The following is a 22,322-nucleotide window of genomic DNA, read 5'->3' as shown; positions in this document are numbered from 1 at the left end:
CTGCAGAGAAAGAATAAATAACTTACATTATTTCCGTTTTATTTATATTTAAGTCTGAACGATGTTTTATTTTTAAAAAATGACCAGATTCCCTCTGTTACATCTGTCTAAGACTCACTCTTGACGCTTGTCTCATTCACTTGATACATTTATCCTTCCCACCCTAAAGGCCAATCTGTGAAAATATTTTTTCTGACATTAAACCGGTCCGTGGCCCAAAAAAGGTTGGGGACCACTGCTCTAACCAACAGAGCTATCTGGAGGGCTCTGATCTTGAAGGGAGTAGTTAGCAGCATCAGAATTTTCAGATTCCTCTCTAAAACCTCTGACAAGTACTGTGTGACTCGGACAGAAAGGCTGAGAGTAAATCTGAGTATCCAGTTTCCTTGTGAACATTTTATTCAAGGAAAAGAATTGGAAATTGTGAAAAGTACACGTCACAAACTTGTCAGAAATAATATGTCTCTGTCTTGTAAATTCTTGGTATTCTGAATGTATTTCTTACTAGGATTTTCACTGCATGAAATCTGCTTGGAGTGCTTTGTAATCTTTCCAAAGGGTCCTTGGCCAGCTCATGCCAAATAAAATGGTTAATGGTTATGTTTTGAATGTATTTTTGTTTTAGCAGTCAGATCCAGCCAGGAAAGTGACTTCTGAGTCTGATAGTAAATGGTTTTAGTTTGGAGACTTGCAGATTGGGAACATTTTGGTAGTGAAAGCTACAAAGAGTGGGATCAAAATCAAACAACTTTAGGTCAGATTTATCAAAACACTTTTTTAATTTGTCTTCTTTAAAATTAAAAACATTTTTATTATAAAGTATTGTTGAGAAATCTGTTCTTATTTTCTTAGTACAAATTACTTTTCACTATATCAGAATGAACAGAGTTCAGTCGAAAAAGAACAATTATCTTTTGAGGCAAAGAATTTCTGATGATTGATTTTGTTTTATTTAGTAAACTTTTCCCACCTGAATGTATGAGGAAGCCAGAGGTTGCACCCCATCACCCGTGCTGCCCTCCCTCTAACAGGTGTTTATCTTGGCAAGTTAAAAATTTTTCAAAAAATCATTATTTTGTTCTAGGAAGCAATATGCAGTCTTAACCTGATGAGAAGCCTTGAAAAATGCCTTTACTTAATGGCTCCATTTTATAGGGTCCATTTCGGAACCTTGTACTGAGGGAAATTAACAAAATCAAGGTTTTCTATGAAGGCAGATGAGGCTGTTTTAAACTCATCCCAAACTTAAAATTTAAAGAGTGTAAAAAAAGAATGGATACAATACAATACATATTGCAGAATCTATTTCTATGCAGCATTATAAATTGTTAGACTTAGAAAGTTCTCAGTGCAAGAAGTCATTTTGTTTGCCTTTGTTTTTTCCTTTTTTTTTCTTTTTCTTTTTTACTGCATTGAGGAAAGAGGACTGGGCTGATTCAGTGACATACTTGTCAAGGCTTATTTATCTGATAAGGTGTAAAAGGTCCTCCAGTGGCAACATGGTAAACTGAGACTTAAATTTTTATCTCCCTGCCTAATGATCACTTGTCTTTCTAGAGGTTGTTTCTTTGTATTAGGTCCTATAAAAATGCATACCCATAACCAACCAATAGTCCACACTCTGGACACATGGCATCTTAAGAATCCCTAAATTAACAAGCAAAATGTTTGTACGACTTACCACATTTACATAATCTTTTCAATTTTCTTTAAAGTTTTTTTTTCCACTAAGAGAACTTTTTTAAAATAAATTTTCATTAATTTTAATAAGGTGACTTCAATAAATGAGGGTACATATGTTCAAAGAAAACATGTCCAGGTTATCTTGTCATTCAATTATGTTGCATACCCGTCACCCAAAGTCAGATTGTCCTCCATCACCTCTTTTTTTTTTTAATAATTTTATTTTTTTAATGGAGCGACATCAATAAATCAGGATACATATATTCAAAGATAACATGTCCAGGTTATCTTGTCGTTCAATTATGTTGCATACCCATCACCCAAAGTCAGATTGTCCTCTGTCACCTTCTATCTAGTTTTCTTTGTGCCCCTCCCCCTCCCCCTTTCTCTCTTCTTCTCCCGCGTCCCCCCATAACCACAACACTCTTATCAATGTCTCTTAGTCTCACGTTTATGTCCCACCTACATATGGAACAATGCAGTTTTTTTCTGATTTACTTATTTCACTTCGTATAATGTTATCAAGATCCCACCATTTTGCTGTAATGATCCGATGTCATCATTTCTTATGGCTGAGTAGTATTCCATAGTGTATATGTACAACATCTTCTTTATCCAGTCATCTACTGACGGGCTTTTTGGTTATTTCCATGTCCTGGCCACTGTGAACACGGCTGCAATGAACATGGGGCTGCATGTGTCTTTACATATCAATGTTTCTGAGTTTTGGGGGTATATACCCAGTAGAGGGATTGCTGGGTCATAAGGTAGTTCTATTTTCAGTTTTTTGAGGAACCACCATACTTTCTTCCATAATGGTTGTACTACTTTACATTCCCAACAACAGTGGATGAGAGTTCCTTTTTCTCCACAGCCTCTCCAACATTTGCTATTACCTGTCTTGTTAATACTAGCTAATCTAACAGGTGTGAGGTGGTATTCCATTGCAGTTTTGATTTGCATTTCTCTAATAACTAAAGAAGATGAACATCTTTTCATATATCTGTTGGCCATTTGTATTTCTTCCTGGGAGAAGTGTCTGTTCATGTCCTCTTCCCATTTTTTATTGGATTGTTTGTTTGTTTGTTGTTGAGTTTTATGAGTTCTTTGTATATTTTGGATATTAGGCCCTTATCTGAGATGTTGTTTGAAAATATCATTTCCCATTTAGTTGGCTGTCTGTTTATTTTGTTATCAGTTTCTCTTGCTGAGCAAAAACTTCTTAGTCTGATGTAGTCCCATTCATTAATTTTTGCCTTCACTTCTCTTGCCTTTGGAGTCAAATTCATAAAATGCTCTTTAAAACCCAGATCCATGAGTTTAGTACCTATGTGTTCTTCTACGTACTTAATTGTTTCAGGTCTTATGTTTAGATCTTTGATCCATTTTGAATTAATTTTAGTATAGGGGGACAAACTAGTCCAGTTTCATTCTTTTGCATGTGGCTTCCCAGTTTTCCCAGCACCATTTATTGAAGAGGCTTTCTTTTCTCCATTGTGTGTTTGTTGTTGGCCCCTTTATCAAAGATTATTTGACTATATATATGTGGTTTTATTTCTGGACTTTCTATTCTGTTCCATTGGTCTGAGTGTCTATTTTTCTGCCAATACTATGCTGTTTGGATTGTCGTGGCCCTATAATAGAGTTTGAAGTCAGGTATTGTAATGTTCCCAGCTTCATTCTTTTTCTTTAGGATTGCTTTGGCTATTTGGGGTTTTTATAGTTCCATATAAATCTGATGATTTTTTGTTCCATTTATTTAAAAAATGTCATTGGAATTTTGATGGGAATTGCATTAAATTTGTATATTGCTTTGGGTAATATGGCCATCTTGATTATATTTATTCTTCCTATCCAAGAACAAGGAATATTCCTCCATCTCATTATATGTTTTTCGATTTCCCTTAACAATGGTTTATAGTTTTCATTATATAAGTCCTTTACATTCTTAGTTATGTTTATTTCTAAGTATTTTTTTTGTTGCAATTGTGAAGAGGATTATTCTTTTGAGTTCATTCTCAAATGTTTCATTGTTGGCATATAGAAAGGCTATAGACTTCTGTATGATAATTTTGTATCCTGCGACCTTACTGTATTGGCTAATTGTTTCTAGTAGTCTTTTTGTGGATTCTTTGGGGTTTTCGATGTATAGGATCATATCATCTGCAAAAAGTGATACCTTTACTTCTTCTTTTCCGATATGAATGCCTTTTATTTCTTTGTCTTGTCTGATTGCTCTGGCTAGAACCTCTAGTACCACGTTAAATAAGAGTGGAGACAGTGGACAACCCTGTCTTGTTCCTGATTTAAGGGGGAAAGCCTTCAGTTTTGTGCCATTTAATATGATGTTAGCTGATGGTTTATCATATATGGCCTTTATCATGTTGAGATATTTTCCTTCTATACCCATTTTGTTGAGAGTCTTAAACATAAAATTGTGTTGTATTTTATCGAAAGCCTTTTCTGCGTCTATTGATAAGATCATGTGGTTTTTGTTCTTTGTTTTGTTGATATGGTGTATTACGTTAACCGTTTTACGTATGTTGAACCATCCTTGAGATTCTGGGATGAATCCTACTTGATCATGATGTATTATTTATTTAATATGTTGTTGTATTCGATTTGCTAGTATTTTGTTTAGTATTTTAGCATCTGTATTCATTAGAGATATTGGTCTGTAGTTTTCTTTTTTTGTGCCATCCTTGCCTGGTTTTGGTATGAGGGTTATGTTGGCCTCATAAAATGTGTTTGGAAGTATTGCTTCTTCTTCAATTTTTTGGAAGATTTTCAGTAGAATAGGAACCAAGTCTTCTTTGAATGTTTGATAAAATTTGCTGGTATAGCCATCTGGGCCTGGACTTTTATTTTGGGGGAGGTTTTTAATGGTTTTTTTATATTTCTTCTTTACTAATAGGTCTGTTTAGGCTTTCTGCTTCTTCTTGACGCAGTCTAGGAAGGTTGTATTGTTCTAGGAATTTATCCATTTCTTCTAGGTTGTTGAATGTAGTGGCATAAAGTTTTTCAAAGTATTCTACAATAATTCTTTGTATATTATAATGTCTGTGGTGATTTTTCCTCTTTCATTTTGGATTTTGTTTATATGAGTTCTTTCTCTTTTTTCCTTGGTGAGTATTGCCAAGGTTTTTTCAATTTTGTGGATCTTTTCAAAGAACCAGCTCCTTGTTTTATTATTTTTTTCTATAATTTTTCTGTTCTCTATTTCATTTATTTCTGCTCTGATTTTTATTATCTCCTTTCTTTGGCTGGTTTTGGGTTATCTTTGTTCTTCTTTTTCTAGTTCTTTAAGGTGTGAAGTTAAGTGGTTCACTTGGGCTCTCTCTTGTTTGTTCATATATGCCTGAAGTGATATGAACTTCCCTCTTATCACTGCTTTTACTGTATCCCATAGATTCTGATATGTTGTATTGTCATTTTCATTTGTCTGTATATATCTTTTGATCTCTGCACTTATTTCTTCTTTGACCTATTCATTTTTTAAAAGTATGTTGTTTAGTTTCCACATTTTTGTGGGATTTTTTTCCTCTTTTTTTGCAGTTGAATTCTAGTTTCAAGGCTTTATGATCAGAAAATATGCTTGGTACAACTTTGATTTTTCAGAATTTTCTGATGTTGTTTTTGTGGCCCAAAATATGGTCAATTCTTGAGAATAATCCATGTACACTGGAGAAAAATGTTTACTCAGTCACTTTGGGATGAAATGTCCTGTAGATGTCTATCATATCCAGGTGCTCTAGTGTTTTGTTTAAGGCCACTATATCTTTGTTGATTCTCTGTTTGGATGACCAGTCTAGAGCCGTCAGTGGTGTATTGAGGTCTCCAAGTATGATTGTATTTTTGTCAGTTTTTGTTTTAAGGTCAATAGTAGCTGTCTTATATATTTTGGTGCGCCTTGGTTTGGTGCATATATATTAAGAATTTTTATGTCTTCTTGATTCAGTGTCCCCTTAGCCATTATGAAATGGCCATTTTTGTCTCTGAGTACTTTTGCTGTCTTGTAGTCAGCATTATCCGATATGAGTATTGCTACGCCTGCTTTTTTTTGGATGTTATTTGCTTGGAGTATTGTTTTCCAGCCCTTCACTTTGAATTTGTTTTTATCCTTGTTACTTAGATGAGTTTCTTGTAGGCAGCATATAGTTGGATTTTCTTTTTTAATCTATTCTGCTACTCTGTGCCTTTTTATTGGTGAGTTTAATCCGTTTACATTTAGTGTAATTATTGACACTTGTGAGTTCCCTATTGCCATTTTATAGATTGCTTTCTGTTAGTTTTGTGTCTTGTTTGATCCTTCTCTTCCGTTTTTCTATGTTTTGTTTTTATTTGGTTGTATTCCATACATCTTTCCTCTGTTGCTATCTTTTTTAAATCATGTGCTTCTGTGGTGGTTTTTTCAATTGTGGTTACCTTTAAGTAATGAAAAGTGTTCCTAGCCTGTTCATTGTAGTGCACTATTTTGTGAGTACTTCTGCACTCCATCATCCTTTGCTACTGTTAATCTCCATCCTCTCCCCCCCTTTCTTTTTGTTGTCACAGTTTGAATTTGGTTTTATTGTGTTCTTCTTGGAGCTTTTACTTGTGGCTTTTTTGTTGTTGTTGTTCTTTGTATCTGATTGGAGAACCCCCTTTAGTAATTCCTGGAGTGGGGGTTTTCTGATGATAAATTCCCTCATTTTTTCTGTATCTGTGAATGTTTTTATTTCTCCTTCTTATTTGAAGGATAGCTTTGATGGGTATAGTATTCATGGCTCAAAGTTCCTCTCTTTCAGGACTTTAAATATTGGGGTCCACTCTCTTCTAGTTTGTAGAGTTTCTGTTGAGAAATCGGATGATAATCTAATGGGCCTTTCTTTATATGTTGTATTCTTCTTTTCCCTGGCTGCCTTGAGAATTTTTTCTTTGCCGTTGGTTTGTGCCAATTTCATTATGATGTGCCTTGGAGTATGTTTGTTGGGGTTAAGAAAACTCGGAGTTCTGTTTGCTTCTTGAATTTGAGGCTTTGGTTCTTTCCACAGTCTTGGGAAGTTCTTATCTATTATTTGTTTGAATATGTTCTCCATTCCGTTTTCTTTCTCTTCTCCCTCTGATATACTTATTATTATTATGTTAGTCTTTTTGATGGAGTCAGACAGTTTGTGTGGGGCTTTCTCATTTTTAAAAAATTTTTGAGTCTCTCTCTTCTTCTCTCTGTTGTGCCTCAAGTTGCTTGTCTTCTATTTCACTAATCCTACCTTCTATCTGGCCTGTTCTATTAGCTAAGCTTGTTACCTAGTTTTTCAGTTCATGAATTGAGTTTTTCATCTCTGTTTGATTTGTTTTTATAGTTTCAATTTCCTTGGTTATATATTCTTTGTGTTCATTGAGTTGTTTTCTGAGCTCCCTAAATTGCTGTCTGTGTTTTCTTTTATATCTCTGAGTATTTTTAGGATTTATATTTTAAATTCTCTGTCATTTAGCTTCAAGGTTTCCAATATATTAAATTTTTCTCCATAGATTTTTCCTCATCTATCTGTGCTACCTCTCTCTCTTTTGTATCTATGATATTTGATTTCCTTTTCCTTAATGGCATCTGAGAGTGGTTTTGTTGATAGCACTAATGAGAATTAATAAAGAATAAAAAGTAAAAAATAAATAAATAAGTGGAAAGGAAAAAAAAAGAAAATTTATTGTTTCCCTCTTTTTTTCTTTTTCTCTCCCCTCCTCCTTGAGGAAATACCATGATACATGGGGAATTATATTGTGCTAAATAGAACAAAAGCTACCTATAATGGAGGGCCTGAGTTGGGGAGAAGTGATAAAGGGGCAAAAAAGGAGGTATGGACCCACAAAATGCAAAAATGGAAAAAATTTGGGTCAAGAATAAAATGATTTGCTTGTAAGTGATGGTTGTCTAAGAGATATAATGAGAAGAACAAGAAGGTAACAGGAAGAAGGAAACAAAATACTATTGTTTTAAGTGGAACAAAAACTAGGTAGAATGGGTAGCCGGAGTTGGGGGGAATGCTAATGAGTTAAAAAGCGAAGTAAAAAGCACCCAAAATGCCACCAAGAAAAAAAAATTTGAGTCCCAAATAAAATAATTTGTTTGTGATTGAGGATTGAATGAGAGGAAAAGTAAAGGAAAAAAGAAGAAACTAATAGAAAGGGAGAAAAAAAAAGGAAAAAAGGAAAAGAGGAAAAAAGATTAATGGACAAAGAGAGAGAGAGAGAGTTAAGGTTTTTGGAGTGTTACCCTCATAGAGAGAAAGGAAGAAGAAAAGAAAGAAAATGAGAGATTTAACACTTATGGGTAGTGTGGTTCAAGAAGGGAAAAGAATAATATGGGCAGAGAATAAACAGACCAAGGTGGAGGAGGAAAAAAAAAGACAAGAAGATGAAAGAAACAAACAAAAAAAATGGAAAAAGTTAGAAAGTCTGTCGATTATTCTTGATTTTGAGAGGTTATCTTCTTGCTTTTTCTTTCCTCTCCCTCTTCCTGGTGGGTGACTCTGTACCCCAGCCTCTGCCCCTGTGGCATACTTAGGTAGGGATTCACAGTTGATAAGTCTCTATGGCGATGCCATATATTAGGCTTCAGTCTCGTTGTTAGTTGAGGCTTGTGAGAATTTGCAGGCTCCGACAATGAGTGAATCCATTTTCCCGGAGCCTCTCTCCTAGTCTCTCCTTCCTGAATTAGCAGCCTGATGATCCAGCTATGAGGTTGCCGCTGCCTCTGCTTGGAGAGTAAGAGCCTCAAAGAGCTGGCAAATCCCCATTCTATTCCCATTCTGTGCAGGGCTCTGGGTAAGGCTCTGGCAGTCAGAGTCGCTGCATAATTAGGCAGGGCTGGGAGCCAATTGCTCTCAAGGTGCCTTTTTATGAGCCTCCAGGCATGTCCAGTATGCTCAGCACTCTGTAGGACCACTCTCCCCAGGCTTTTTGCACTTTGTAACCTGTTTTGGCTGGCAGGAAGATGCCCTAGTTGCTGCCTGCAGAACGGGAGGTCTTACAAGCTGCCAAATCCCTCTTTTTAATGTATAGCTCTGAGTATGAAAGCTCTGCCAATCAGAAGTTTCCCCCACCCCTATGTGTATAGCAAGAGGCACTCAAACATATCACACCTCTTGTCTTAGATCACTGAACTGAGAGAGATCTTGTCAGTTAGAGGATGTAGGTCAGTTGGGAGGTGAGCAGACTGTGGGTTAAGCTAATTTCAGCGATTGGATCTGCAGATCTGCTCCCAAAACAGACTGCAAGCTGCTTGCATGCCCCTCCCCCTAATGCTTTTGTATTTTTTCTTCCTGGTGATGTTAGCTTGAATGGCTGAATGAGGTGCCCTGCCTGCCCAGAGAAGTTCAGGTATAGGGAAGTTTGCTTTCACGCACTCCCTGCACGCTGCTATTCAGGGTGCAGGGACCACACCGCGACTCTGGTCACAGCCCACGCAAAGGCCTCTGATCCTGCCCCTTTGTCCAGGAACATGGGTGCCCACTCCCAGGGCGCTAGGAGAAACCTCTTGCACACTATCCGTGCTCGCCGACCAGGATATTGGGGCTAATGGCAGCTGCCGCTTGCCCATCTTTGCCGGGGTCTGGCTCGAGCATTAGCCCGCGTTGGCTGAATCGCTGCAGGCACACTCTTTCCTTGGCTTGGACGTCTGTGCCGCAGCCTGGCTTCCTCCACACCCTTAGCCCTCTATCTCAGCTCCAAGTGTAAGCAACCCTTGCTCAGGTTAGTGAGGAAGGTGGTTTATTCCTTTCTCTGTCTTATTTCCTACAGGGTTGATTATATATTTAGTCAATTTTTTGCTTGATCATATCTTTGTTTTCAGTGTATGGGACTTCCAGACACTCCAAGGATAGATTTTTGTGTCTCTGGTTGAAGAACTTGTTGAAATATTGGGGAGATTTATCAGTAGCGCTCCTCACGGTGCCTTTTCTCTACTAAGTGAACTTTTATTCTGAATTTAGTGTCAGTAAAAATTATTCATCAACTGATTTTACTTGCTTCTGTATGAGATGTTGATATCATTCTAAGGCACTAAGTAACTGCTGAATTGAATGTTCCATCTTATAACCAACCAATCCTCTCATTGTTTTCTTTACTTCTATTGGGAGCTCTAGAGTTATTTATCTTGGGGAAGAGAGATTGAAATGGATAATTAAAAAAAAGTAGAGACATATTAAGCTATAAATGCTGACACGTGTCTAGATTAGTTACTAGGCAATTTTCTCTTTTGTCTGTGTAGCATCAACTTTTGTGAGAAGTTGAAATGCAAATGGTAAATTTACTAATGCCAGGTGTCTACTGCATCTCTAAGTTAACTAACCTAGCAAAAGATCTTGTGGCAGAAGCCTTTTAATTTCAAGCAGTACTTACTACACAATACACCATCTCCCTATCTATCTGTCTGTCCATCCATTCATTCATTCATTCATTCATTCAGACTTACCGCAGCAGTCCTCTCTGTAAAATGATGGATTATGAGATCAGTAGATATTACTAGAGATAAGTGTACTAGTCACTTACATAGAAGCAGAACTAAACAATCAATGTTCCAAAAGGGAGAGGCCACCTTGGAGTTTAAAAGCAGGTATATTATGTCCCTAGGTCTTTTGGTCCATAATTCCATGTCCAGTGACTGTCTTGAATCCAGAATCAACAAAAGGTTGGTTCAGTTATCACAGTATTTCTTGGCACTTTTGAGAGGCATTCACATCACATGTTCTTTTCTAGTCTTATGTTTAGTTATGTCTTTCAAATTCACAATTTTCATGAGCATTTATATGTAGCTACTTCTCAATTCAAATACATAACAATTTTTGACTAAGCAGTCACTGTGTATTACACATTTCCTTGGTTAGGCTTCTCAGGGAAGGTAGGATCTAATGTTATCCACATTTTATAAATGAGAAATCTGAGCTCTGATTCCCACCCCCACACAGATGAGAACCAACTACTGAGTTGATACTTCCTGCTCATCCCCCTGCTGTTTTCTCTCTCTAAAATAAATAAATACAATCTTTTTAAAAATATTGCACTCTACATCTATTTATTACACAGACAACTCTAATTTTAAAAAGTCTATTGATGCTTTGATACTTTTTTATTTACCTCAGGCAAATTTTGTATATATTATATAATAATATATATTCTCTCTAGAGACAGTATATCATTATTTATTTTATATATGTTCATAGGCAGATAACTAATAAAGACTCCGAAATGTAAGAAACTACTACATAATACCTTTTGAGTAATAAAATGAATGCCATGATATAAAATCATGGCTAACACTTACTGAGTACTTGCTAAGTACAGACTTTTCGAAGCAGACTTTGATCAGTACATACAGTCCTCACTGTCATTCTTGGAGATAAACACCTATATTCTCATCTACACATAAAACCGTGACAGAGGTTAAGCAACTTGCTCCAGTGGTCCTGAAAAATGGGGAGTTAGAAACTGACCTCCAGCTATAAGACACTTTGGGGGAAAAAAGGGCATGCTGTTCAACCCCCCCCCACACACACACACACAACATGTGTGTGTGCCTGCAGGGAGTCAGGGAAACCAAGGGGGTCTGGCTGCCTAGCTATGCAACACACAGAAAACATCTGCCAAGGATTTTTATCACTTTGGAGATAGTGGGCATATTCCCTTTCTTGTGAGTTTTTACATCCTTTAATATGTGCATATTTACAACTGCTGGGGTTCCTATGACAGTGACATAATGTGACTTTTGGTGTAAACTGAAACACACCCTACCCTAAGTCACTTACCTATCCTAACACAGTTGTAAAATCATAATCTAGGACATAAAAACACAACTAAGCCACAGAGAAAGGAAAAGGACATAAATATACTGTACTGGACACTGTACTGTTATTAACAGAAAAAATGACCAAAAAATAAGTGTAAAAAACAATTCTTTACCTTTATTCCTGTGGCTGGCTTGCACACTGGAAGGGGCATTGCAAGGTGGGAGAGAGTGACCTATTGGGAGGAGGAAGCTGGAGAGGCAGGAGAACCTGCAGGAGGTGCTAGAGATACTGGGTCAGGTGGATCAGGATTGGTTAAGGAACATGCAGGAGACACTGGGGATCATTCTGCCTGTACTACAGGTGTTTCATCTCAAGAAGCAGCTGATGTAGAGGGTACAGGATCTGTTGCAGGTCTCTCTACCTTCTTAAAATTTTTTTTAAGTTTTTATGGGAGTGGGCATTGTAAACTCAAAACATCATGTATGGAGACAGTCTTAACCAGAGGATTCCCCAGTAGTCCTTTTCCGTTTAGCCTCAAGCAGTCCCTTACATATTAAGGCATCAACACAGAGCAACCCAACACCTGGAGCCATGCCAAAGCAGACCACAAAAAAATTCCTTTTTTGTCTTCTCCATGATATGGCCTGAATCTCAGCCAGAGCACCTCTGTGTTATACCCGCATGTGTCAATAGAACCAGTTGTACTGGGCTCCCTTTTAGATAGAAATAAATATTACATATCCAGGCCTTTGCTCAGTATAAAAGGCAATAAAGAAAAATGAGGTATTTGAAATACAGTTCAGAACAGTTCACAAGTGAGAGAGCTGCGAAGCTGAGCCCATGGGACTGTTGAAGCCCCATTTGGCTTTTCTGGTGATTTCTGATCATAAAAATTGCCGCTTAAAGAAATCTTTGATGAAGAACAAATCAACACCAGTCTTCTAAAAGCACTCTGAAAAGCATAGTGAATAAATAGCATTGATTTACTGTTGTTTTTGTGTAAAGATAAATTAATGTAAGGTTTTTTTGGTCTAGCCCACTTAATTGAGTTCATTTTAAGGCCATGTGCTGTGTGTATATGTGTGTGCATTTTTTTCTCTTTTATTATGATGTTTTAACATCTTTAAAAATACCTTTCTGGCCAGGAAGAACTTGTCCCTCTTGGGGCTAGCTAATTTTTAGTGATAGCAAGGGGCCCAGAGAGAGCATGACTTTGATATGCAAAGCAGCCAACCCAGAGCCACAGCTCTAGTATCTGGTCTGTTCACCCCAGGAGCAATATTCCTAAACCTTAATCATCCCCAGGCTAGGTACCAGGCAATTTGAGAAATATCTGTATAGCCCAAAGCTTGCCTAAATTATTCAAACTGTATAGCTAATCTTAAATCCATTGCCTGCCCTGGTTTATTTTTCCTACAGAAACCCAATAAAGGCGGAGGCCTGAACTCTCTGCCTTGCTCCTGTTTTGACTCCTGACCACCCTGGTGTTTTTCTATGGGACCCTGCATGGCGTGCCCTGAATGGTATGTCTCCTGTCTCTAGGACCTGGGAGTATAATAAACTTTGTTTTCCCGAGTTTCTCCCTTGTGTCCTCTTGTGGCCGCAGCACCTGACTATCTCATACAATAATACAAAATGGGCCAGAAACTGGAAATCAGAAAAATTTAAAAATCAAGTGACAGAGGGGAATCAATGGAGTGTTTTGGGGTTGGGGAGTTACTCTGCAACAAGCAACAGCAGGATGTCATTTTCAGACATTTGCTTATTAGATAGTCAACAGCTACACCATCCCCTAACTCACAACTCCTCATCTATAGATACGCCACGTGTGCTCCTGTGGGTAATGGACAACTGTGCATAGTAAACAGAAGAAGTGCCTCAACGACACACTTTTCTGTTACGGTTGGTCCTGATTCAAGTGTTACTTATTTATAGAGGAGCACTACAAATGAAAAGGAAAACTTGGAAATATTTTTTCTCTTATTTAAAAGGTTTCTTGGTGTGGTTTTTTATTAAGTGCTTTTATTGATTCGACACTCTTATCCTTGTTGAGTAAAGCATCTACACATATGAGAAAAATCTGACCATTATCTTATAATAAGTCATGAGTGATTCTTTGGCATACCCTTATGGGCTTGATGCAGAAGCCAGGACGTTTGGCTTAACACTTGACTTCATTTCTCTTATCCATGTCCAGAAACAGAAGCTCTTAAACTGAGCCACAGTTATTAATCATAGGGATCTCAGGCTGCCATAACATGTGCTGCTTACTAAGTGTTCATTGAAGGAATAATAGAGGAGTTATTGATTATGTTTAAATTATGGTATGTGGTCCTTAATTTATCATAACATTCTTATGAATGTTAGCATACTTGAAATTTAAATGGGAAATGACCCTGGCTTCTTCATTGTAGAAAAACCGTTATAGGTCAAGTTATCTTAAAGCTACTTTTTACTTAATAGCTGAGTTTTACTAATAAATATTTTTAACCTGTTATGAATAACGTTAATTTGTCAAGGAGTACACCTACCTCTACATTTCAAATGGAGTCATGGTTACCGAGGATGATATTCTAATAGTTTCTATTTGGTTGCAAACTAAACATTTACTTAATTGTTCACTTGAGGTATTAGAGAAATTATTTAGGGACTCTCTTTCTGGATTGTGTTTTTATTTTTTTGTATCTAATTCAAAGAAAATTTTATTGAATTAATAAACACATTTTGGAATTTTAACAGCTATGCAAGATAGGTAAAAACAACAACAACAACAATAACCACTTTTATTACCTCCTTGAGATCACTATAAAACTCAGACAGAAAATTAATTTCTCAAAACACAAAAGAAACCTGACCTGTGGTGGCACAGTCGATGGAGCGCCGACCTGGAATGCTGAGGTCGCTGGTTTTAAACCCTGGGCTTGCCCGGTTAAGGCACATATGAGAACAGCAACGAATGAACAAGTGTGAAGCAATTACTTTTCATTTCTCCCCACTCCTTTCTCTGTAAAATCAGTAAATAAAATCTTAAAAACCAACCAACAAAAATAAAAAACAAAAAAATAGAATCCCCTATAGCTTGCCAGCCATCAAAAAACAGTGATATATTATTGTTTCTCATTAAGTTTTTCCACCACCAGCAGGTTTTACTTAACATTATTATGATAGGGAATGGCCCCCAAAGAGGGCTCTCTTGTTCGTTTAAGGGTCCTTCCTAATAACCTGCAGCTATGTGAACACCATCAGACGTGAGAGTTTCTGATGGGTACATGAAAAACGTTGGTATGTCAGTCTATATGGTTCTTATGGGCTTTCTTTGACAACTCATAGTATTCCATCAGTCCAGCTGTCAAAGGTCAATTCCTCAGTTGGGCTGATGACTAGAAAAGCTACTCACCAGTCTTTAATTGCCCTCATTGTTGCTACTAAAAAGCTAGGAACCTTTTGTTTATAGTGGGAAGAAAAATGAAGAGACATTCTATTTCAAATTAAAGCAGCCAAGGTTCCGAATAGAACGGTCTCCTCCAACCTCAGCAAACTTTTGTTTTCACACACTAAAGTCTATTTGGTTGTGGGGATACAAAGTCATTTGGAGGAAAAATTTTTACTGCTTTGGTTACAATGAAAATGTAATCACACTTTTGCCAAAGAGGCCCCAAATGAAGCGTTGGGCACAGATTTAAGAAATGATCTTATTTTGTTGGCTTGTAATGGAGATATTTAACTTTCAAACTTGTGTTCTAAAGAAAAGCAATAAACATAAAGAGATAATGGCAGTTTTACTGCAAAGCTTTAATTTAGAAAGAATTAGTGGGATCATTATGTCTTTTATTTGGGAACACAGCAGAAGGCTTTATTGACAAATCACAGAAAACCTACAAACTAGATATAAAATCAAAGAGAATTTAAAAGGAAAATGAAGTAAATATATAAAGCCCAATTCTGTAATGAGGTTCAAGTTTTATTTTTTTAATCTTTTATTTTGCCACTAAATCTTAATTTAGAAACAGTCTTATAGAGCCTTAACAATTTATTGCTTACATTGTTAAGGGAAAATAATGTGTCACTATTTATGGTACTACGTTGTTGAATTTTAGACATTTGCCTTTTTTTTTTTCAAAGTGAGGGGTGGAAGATATAGAGACAGACTGCTGTATGTGCCTGGGCAAGGATCCACCTGGCAACTCTTGTCTGGGGTCATGTTCTCAAATGAGCTATTTTTAGTACCTGAGGCACAGGCTCCACTGAGCCATCCTCAGCACCTGGGGCTGGTGTGCTAGAACCAATCAAGTCATGGCTGTGGGAGGATAAGAGAGGGTAGGAGAGAGAGAGAGAGAGAGAGAGAGAGAGGGAGGGAGAGAGAGAGAGAGAGGAGGGGGGAAGGGGTAGAGAAACAGATGGTTGCTTCTCCTGTGTACCTTGATGGGGAATTGAACCCAGGATATCCACACACTGGGCCAACACTCTACCACTGAGCCAACTGACCAGGGTGCCTTTCTTTTTTAAAATTGGAAAATACAGTAATGTCTCGGTGTTTGTTGACTTTGGTTATTGTTAGTTTTGGTTTTCGTCGATTTTTTCCGCGAAAAATTTGTCTCAGTTTTCGTAGTTGCCTCGGATTTTGTTGGTGTGCCCATATGACCTCGCTGCTAATTTTGCGCAAACAAAGGGTGACCCATGTGTTCTCCTGCTCAGTGTGGTGGTGTTTCTCATTGCGTGAGCATCACCCTTTGCATCCACATCTAGCCAAACAATTCCATTGCTTTCCAGTGTTTTTGTGCTTCTTATTGATTGTGAGTGCTAATACTGCAATTACATGTGATTACTGTGTATATAGTATCTGCACCTCTCTCTTCCCTCCTCGCCATCTTCCATATGCCAAGAAGAGTTTTCAGAAATGTAAATGCCATGTTAAATGTTCATTTATTCTTTACAGTGGTCTTTTATATTCATTTTATATTAATTTCTTGTTTTTTGTATTAGACACTACATTTATTCTCTATAAAATGTGTTTTTGGTATATATAATATTTTGGAGTGTCTAGAATGAATTAATTGGATTTACATTGATTCATATGGAAATAACTGCCTCGGTTTTTGTCAGTTTTGGATTTCGCAGATTGTTTTTGGACAGATTAACAACAAAAACTGAGGTATCACTGTATTTTTGTTAAAGAACGTGGGTAAAAAGGAGACATTTTATAGGGAAGGTAGTTTAGAATGATTATCTTTGTATCTTTTATTTTTAACCTCATTTATAAAAATTTAATTTCTCTACATTTCTGTTTACCTGTTGTCACAGAAGGCAGAAAGAAAAGTAACTTCAGTGTTATGAGAAATGTCTTTATAAATACGTACCCAGTAGTTTTAAGGTATGTGCAAGTGATGCTATAGCAGATATGAATAATAATGACTATTCCTATCTCACTAGGTGCTAGTGTTTGAGAAATACTCCTAAATCTTTCAAATCAATCAAGTCATATTTTTATAAATATTTAAAGCTAAGGTCTGTAACATTAATGGAACTTTATTTACCCAAAACGAATGTATCTTTGTGCAGTTAGAATTCCAAGAAAAGGGAATTATTGTATAACCCTCAACTCTTTAATTACATAGTTTGTTTTAATGCCCAAGTCACACTTTTGAGGGTTCATTTATATTGTGGTAGGCATTTATCACTATCCCTTTCTACTTTATCTTTCCTTGTATAGTTCATGTCTTACCAAGGATAGGGATGGTATATAATTTCTTAAGAAACATTTCTATTATGCTTTGCAAATAAATCTCAACCCCTCAGATCTTTTCTTATATAGTATAAGAAATGTAGTAATGCTCCCTTGAAGTTGGAAAGGGGGTTGGAAGAAGGTGTCTTGTTCACTTATTAAGCTGTTTTCAGCAATGTGTTGACTTATTTAAAATATATCTTAGAAAATAGAATGCTGGGAATTTCCAGAATCAGGATAGAAGAGTAAAATTTGAAATTTGATAATTAAGAAGGCTTATTAAATATTGGCAAGTAGATGTTTAAGTGTATAACAGAGAAATTGTATATATAATGCAGTCAGTAATCTTATCAAATTGTTCAACCAGGATTTATTTATAGAGCCTCTTTATGGTTTTATTTCACAACTTATTGACAAAGAACAGAGAGATAAGGAAGAAAAAGCACAAGAAGAATGTTAAAAAGTTATTCAGCATGATAATTTATTACTTTCTCTTATGTGATAGCATTGGGTCTGTTTTACCTGCAGTTGCAATATATTATGGCAAAGTCAATGAACATCTCTCTCCCACCTAGGTGTTCCCTAACATATTCTAATAGAGGATATTCAGTAAGGGAGCATCTCACTTGTTTAGATACACCTTTATCAGTGAGTTTGATTATAAAAATAAGGTCCTCTAGGAAAATGAGGGAGATAAAAAACAGGAAAACTGCTTTACCATAAAAAGTAAACAGAGGCCCTGGCCAGTTGGCTCAGCAGTAGAGTGTCAGCCCAGCATGTGGATCTTCTGGGTTCAATTCCCAGTCAGGGCACACAGGAGGAGTGAACATCTGCTTCTCCACCCCTCCCTCTCTCTTTTCTCTCTTTGTCTCTCTATTCTTCTCCTGAAGCCATGGCTCGGTTGGAGCAAGGTGGTGCCTGATGCTGAGGATCACTCCATGGCCTTGCCCCAAGAGCTAATAGCTCAGTTGCCGAGCAACGGAGCAATAGCCCCAGATGGGCAGAGCATCATTCATGTGTATCCTGGTCGGGGGTGCCTGTGGGAGTTTGTGTCTCTGCCTCCCCACTTCTTAAGAAAAAAAAAAAAGGTAAACAGCAATGTTGAGAGATCAGGAAATCTGGAAATTCGGTCATTGAGAAAAACGACTCCGGGTGCTAGAATAACTGGACAGCCACAGCAAAAAATGAATCTGGACACAGAACTTACACCCTTCACAAAAATTAACACAGAATGGATCCTAGACCGAAAGGTAAGTGCAAAACTACAAAAAGTTTAGAAGATATGATAGGAGAATTTAAATGACCTTTGGTGTTATTTAGATGAAACATGGTTATTTAGATACACCACCAAAGGCAATGCCCATGAAAGAAGTTATTGAAAAAATGGTCTTCATTAAAATTAAAAACGTGTGCTCTGGGACCTGGCCGGTTGGCTCAGTGGTAGAGCGTCGGCCTGGCGTGCAGAAGTCCTGGGTTCAATTCCCAACCAGGGCACACAGGAGAAGCGCCCATCTGCTTCTCCACCCCTCCCCCTCTCCATCCTCTCTGTCTCTCTCTTCCCCTCCTGCAGCCAGGCTTCCATTGGAGCAAAGATGGCCCCGGCGCTGGGGATGGCTCCTTGGCCTCTGCCCCAGGCGCTAGAGTGGCTCTGGTCGCGACAGAGCGACGCCCCGGAGGGGTGGAGCATTGCCCCCTGGTGGGCAGAGCGTCCCCCCTGGTGGGCGTGCCGGGTGGATCCCGGTGGGGCGCATGCGGGAGTCTGTCTGACTGTCTCTCCCCGTTTCCAGCTTCAGAAAGATAAATTAAAACATAATAAAAAAAAACACACACAATAAAAACGTGTGCTCTGCAAATAATAACGTCAAGAAAATGAGAAGATAAGACACAGACTGAGATAAAATATTTGCCATAGACATCTGATAAGGGACAGTTGTATAAAATATATAAAGAACTCTTAAAGCTCAACAATAATAAAACAACCTGATTAAAAAAGTGGGCAAGAGACCTGATCATATACCTCATCAGAGAAGATATACAGGGGGCAAACAAGCATATAAAAAAGGGTGTTTAGCATCATACGTTATTAAGGAATTGCAGATTAAAACAATAATGAGATACTTCCATACACATATGAGAATGGCCCAGATCCTAAAGACTGACAACACCGAATCCTGGGGAGGATGTGCAGCAACAGGAACTCTCATTCATGGCTGGCAGAAATGCAAAATGGTACACAGTCACTTTGGAAGACAGTCTGACAATTGCTTACAAAACTAAACACTCTTACCATATGATCTAGCAACTGTGTTCCTTGGTATTTACATTCATGAACTGAAAACTTATGTCTACATAAAAGCCTGGACAGGGAGGTTTGTAGCAGCTTTATTCATAATGACCCAAACCTGGAAGCAAACAAGATGTCCCTCAGGAGGTGAATAGATAAGTAAACTGGGGTACATTTAGACAATTCAATTTTCTTCAGTGCTAAAAAGAAATGAGCTACCCAGATGTGAAAAGACAGGGACGAACCTTAAATTCATATTACTAAGTTAAGGAAAACAAACTGAAAAGGCTACACACACTGTTTGATTCCTACTATATGACAATCTGGAGAAGACAAAACTATGGAAACAATAAAAGATCAGTGGTTGCCAGGGGTCAGGGGGAGGGGGGATGAATAGGTAAAGCATGGAGGATTTTTAAGGCAATACAACTTTTTCTAATGATACTACAGTGGTGGATACATGTCCTTATGCATTTGTCAAAAACCACAGAATGTACAACAGCGAGATTGACCCCTAATCTAAACTATGGATTCGGGTAACGAAGTGTCAGTTCACGGATTTTAACAAATCCATCATTGTGGTTCTGGATGTTGATAGTGGGAGAGGTTGCATGTGTGTGGGGGGGAGTAGGGAGTACATGGGAACTCCGTATTTTCTGCTGTATTTTGCAGTGAAAGTTAAACTGCACTTAAAAATTAAACATTTAAATGGCTGAGGACATTTAAAGAATAGGACTGATATTTTATCTCAAGATACCTGTTAGGCCGTGAGCTGCTGTCCACTTCCCTCTCCAGCCACAGTCTTTCTGTGAAAACTGTCACTGTGTCCTCAGGTTAATGGTAACCTGAAGGAGTGAAGAGCTTGAGATGGTGGAAGTAGGGAGCACTGAAAGGGCTCAAAAGGAGAATCAGGGCATGGCGAGAGTGTGTGTCAGAGAGGCAGCTGCCAGCAGGGTGGACAGCTCAGGAATGAACCCAGCTCACCTTTTCCCCAGAAAGATCTGAGGGAAGGTAACTGTTGGTTGGAGATTGCACTTGGGACCCTGGGACCATGGTTGGTAGAAACATAGGCTTCCATACCTGCCCAAAGGCCCTATTTTACTTCGCATTGCAATGTGGCTTTTTGGGTAGCTAGGAGACAGAATACTGAAGAAATGAGTGTTAGGTACATGATAGATATTGTTTAAAGTTGTAAGTGAATAAGGAGAAAATGTAAGACACATACTTGACATAAGGTGGATAAGGTGAAAGGTGTTAAATATAACCATTAGATAAAAATATTTCATTAATTTTTAATATTTTGAAAGCACCATAGCAATTTTATAAGGAGAGCATAAAATGGTGTGAATTTTAAGCTAATGCTTTGGATACATGAAGAAAGAAAGAATATGGAGGGAAATAGAAAGGTTTTTTTTTTTTTTAATTCTAAACTGTGACATAAGGAAATCTCATAGTTCATTCAACTAGAAGGGATATAAAATAGTGTCCAACACTTCTTAATTGAAAATTTCTTTTTCTCAGCCCCCTAAAAAACATTCCATCTGTTATAGCATCTGCTTACTGTGGTTCAAGAGTTTCTCCAATTTAACAAGTAGGTGTAAGAGTTGTGACATCTGGGAATTTCTATAAAGACACAAAAAAGGAGTTAAGAAAAAGGTTAGCTGGTAACCATTTTCCTAAGTTTCTCACAGATTCCTTATATACACACAGAATTAAAATAGCCAATCATATGGCACATTTAAATCTCTTTAAAAAAGAAAGAAAAGAAAAACTTTGGGCCCTGGCCTGTTAGCTCAGTTGGTTAAGAGCATTGTCTGGAAATGACAAGGTTGGGGGTTTCGGTCACAGTCAGGGCACACATGGGAAGCAACCTAACAACGTACAATTGAGCATAACAACAAACGAATGCTTCACTATCTTCTCCCCTTTCTCACTTCCTCTCCCTGTCTCTAAAAAAAGAAAATTAAACCCTGGCCTCATAGCTTGTTTGGCTGGTTGAGTATCCTCCTGGAGTGCGAAGGTTGCTGGTTCCATCCCTGGTCAAGGCACTCATGAGAGCAGCTCAGTGTTCTTGACTCTTTCTCTCTCTCCCTGCTCCTCTCTCTCAAAACAAAACAAAACAAAAAACAAATAAAACACCTTTGAATCGATGTAATACTGGAATTGTACTTGTTTTTTTTTTTTTTCTAACCCATTTATCAGGAAGAGAGTAGAAAGGATTGCTCAATTATAGGATATGGTAGGATTTAGGAGATGTGATTTCTGGGTCTGTGTGGGGGACTAATTTCCCTGTGACTTTTGGATGTTTGCCCCGTTTCTCTTTGACTCAATTTGTCCTCAGATAAAAAATGCAGATATAAATATCTGCCTATTTGAAATACACTGGAATGTTGAGGAAGAAAATACACTAGAAATATAGTTGCTATTATCTGAATGTTTGTGTCCCCACTTAATTCCTATGTTGACATTCTCATGTTTGATGTGATGGTATTAGTAGGTGGGGCCTTTGAGAGGTGCTTAAATCTTGAGGGTGGAGCCTTCATGAATGTCGTGCGTTCTACAAGTGGCTCCAGAGAGATCTCGAAGTCCTTCCACCATGTAATGACGCTATGGGAAAGAACAGACTATGATGAAGCTGGTCTTCACCAGCATGCAATCATGCTCGTGTCTTGATCTTAGACTTCCCAGACTCTAGATTGTGAGAAATAAATTATTATGGCATATAAATTATGGAGCCTATGGTATTTTGTTACAGCAGCCTGAATAGTCGGAGGCAGCAGTCTATGAATGCAAATGAACACCGTTACTGCTGACATTTTCCCCATCTCTTGTGCTCACTTTGGAAACTCTGGATGCTGAAACTTCGTAATTT

The sequence above is a fragment of the Saccopteryx bilineata genome, chromosome 5 (assembly GCF_036850765.1).
Source record: "Saccopteryx bilineata isolate mSacBil1 chromosome 5, mSacBil1_pri_phased_curated, whole genome shotgun sequence".
Classification (NCBI taxonomy): Eukaryota; Metazoa; Chordata; class Mammalia; order Chiroptera; family Emballonuridae; genus Saccopteryx; species Saccopteryx bilineata.
The sequence above is the reverse complement of the archived record's forward strand: the minus strand, read 5'-3'. Positions refer to the sequence as shown.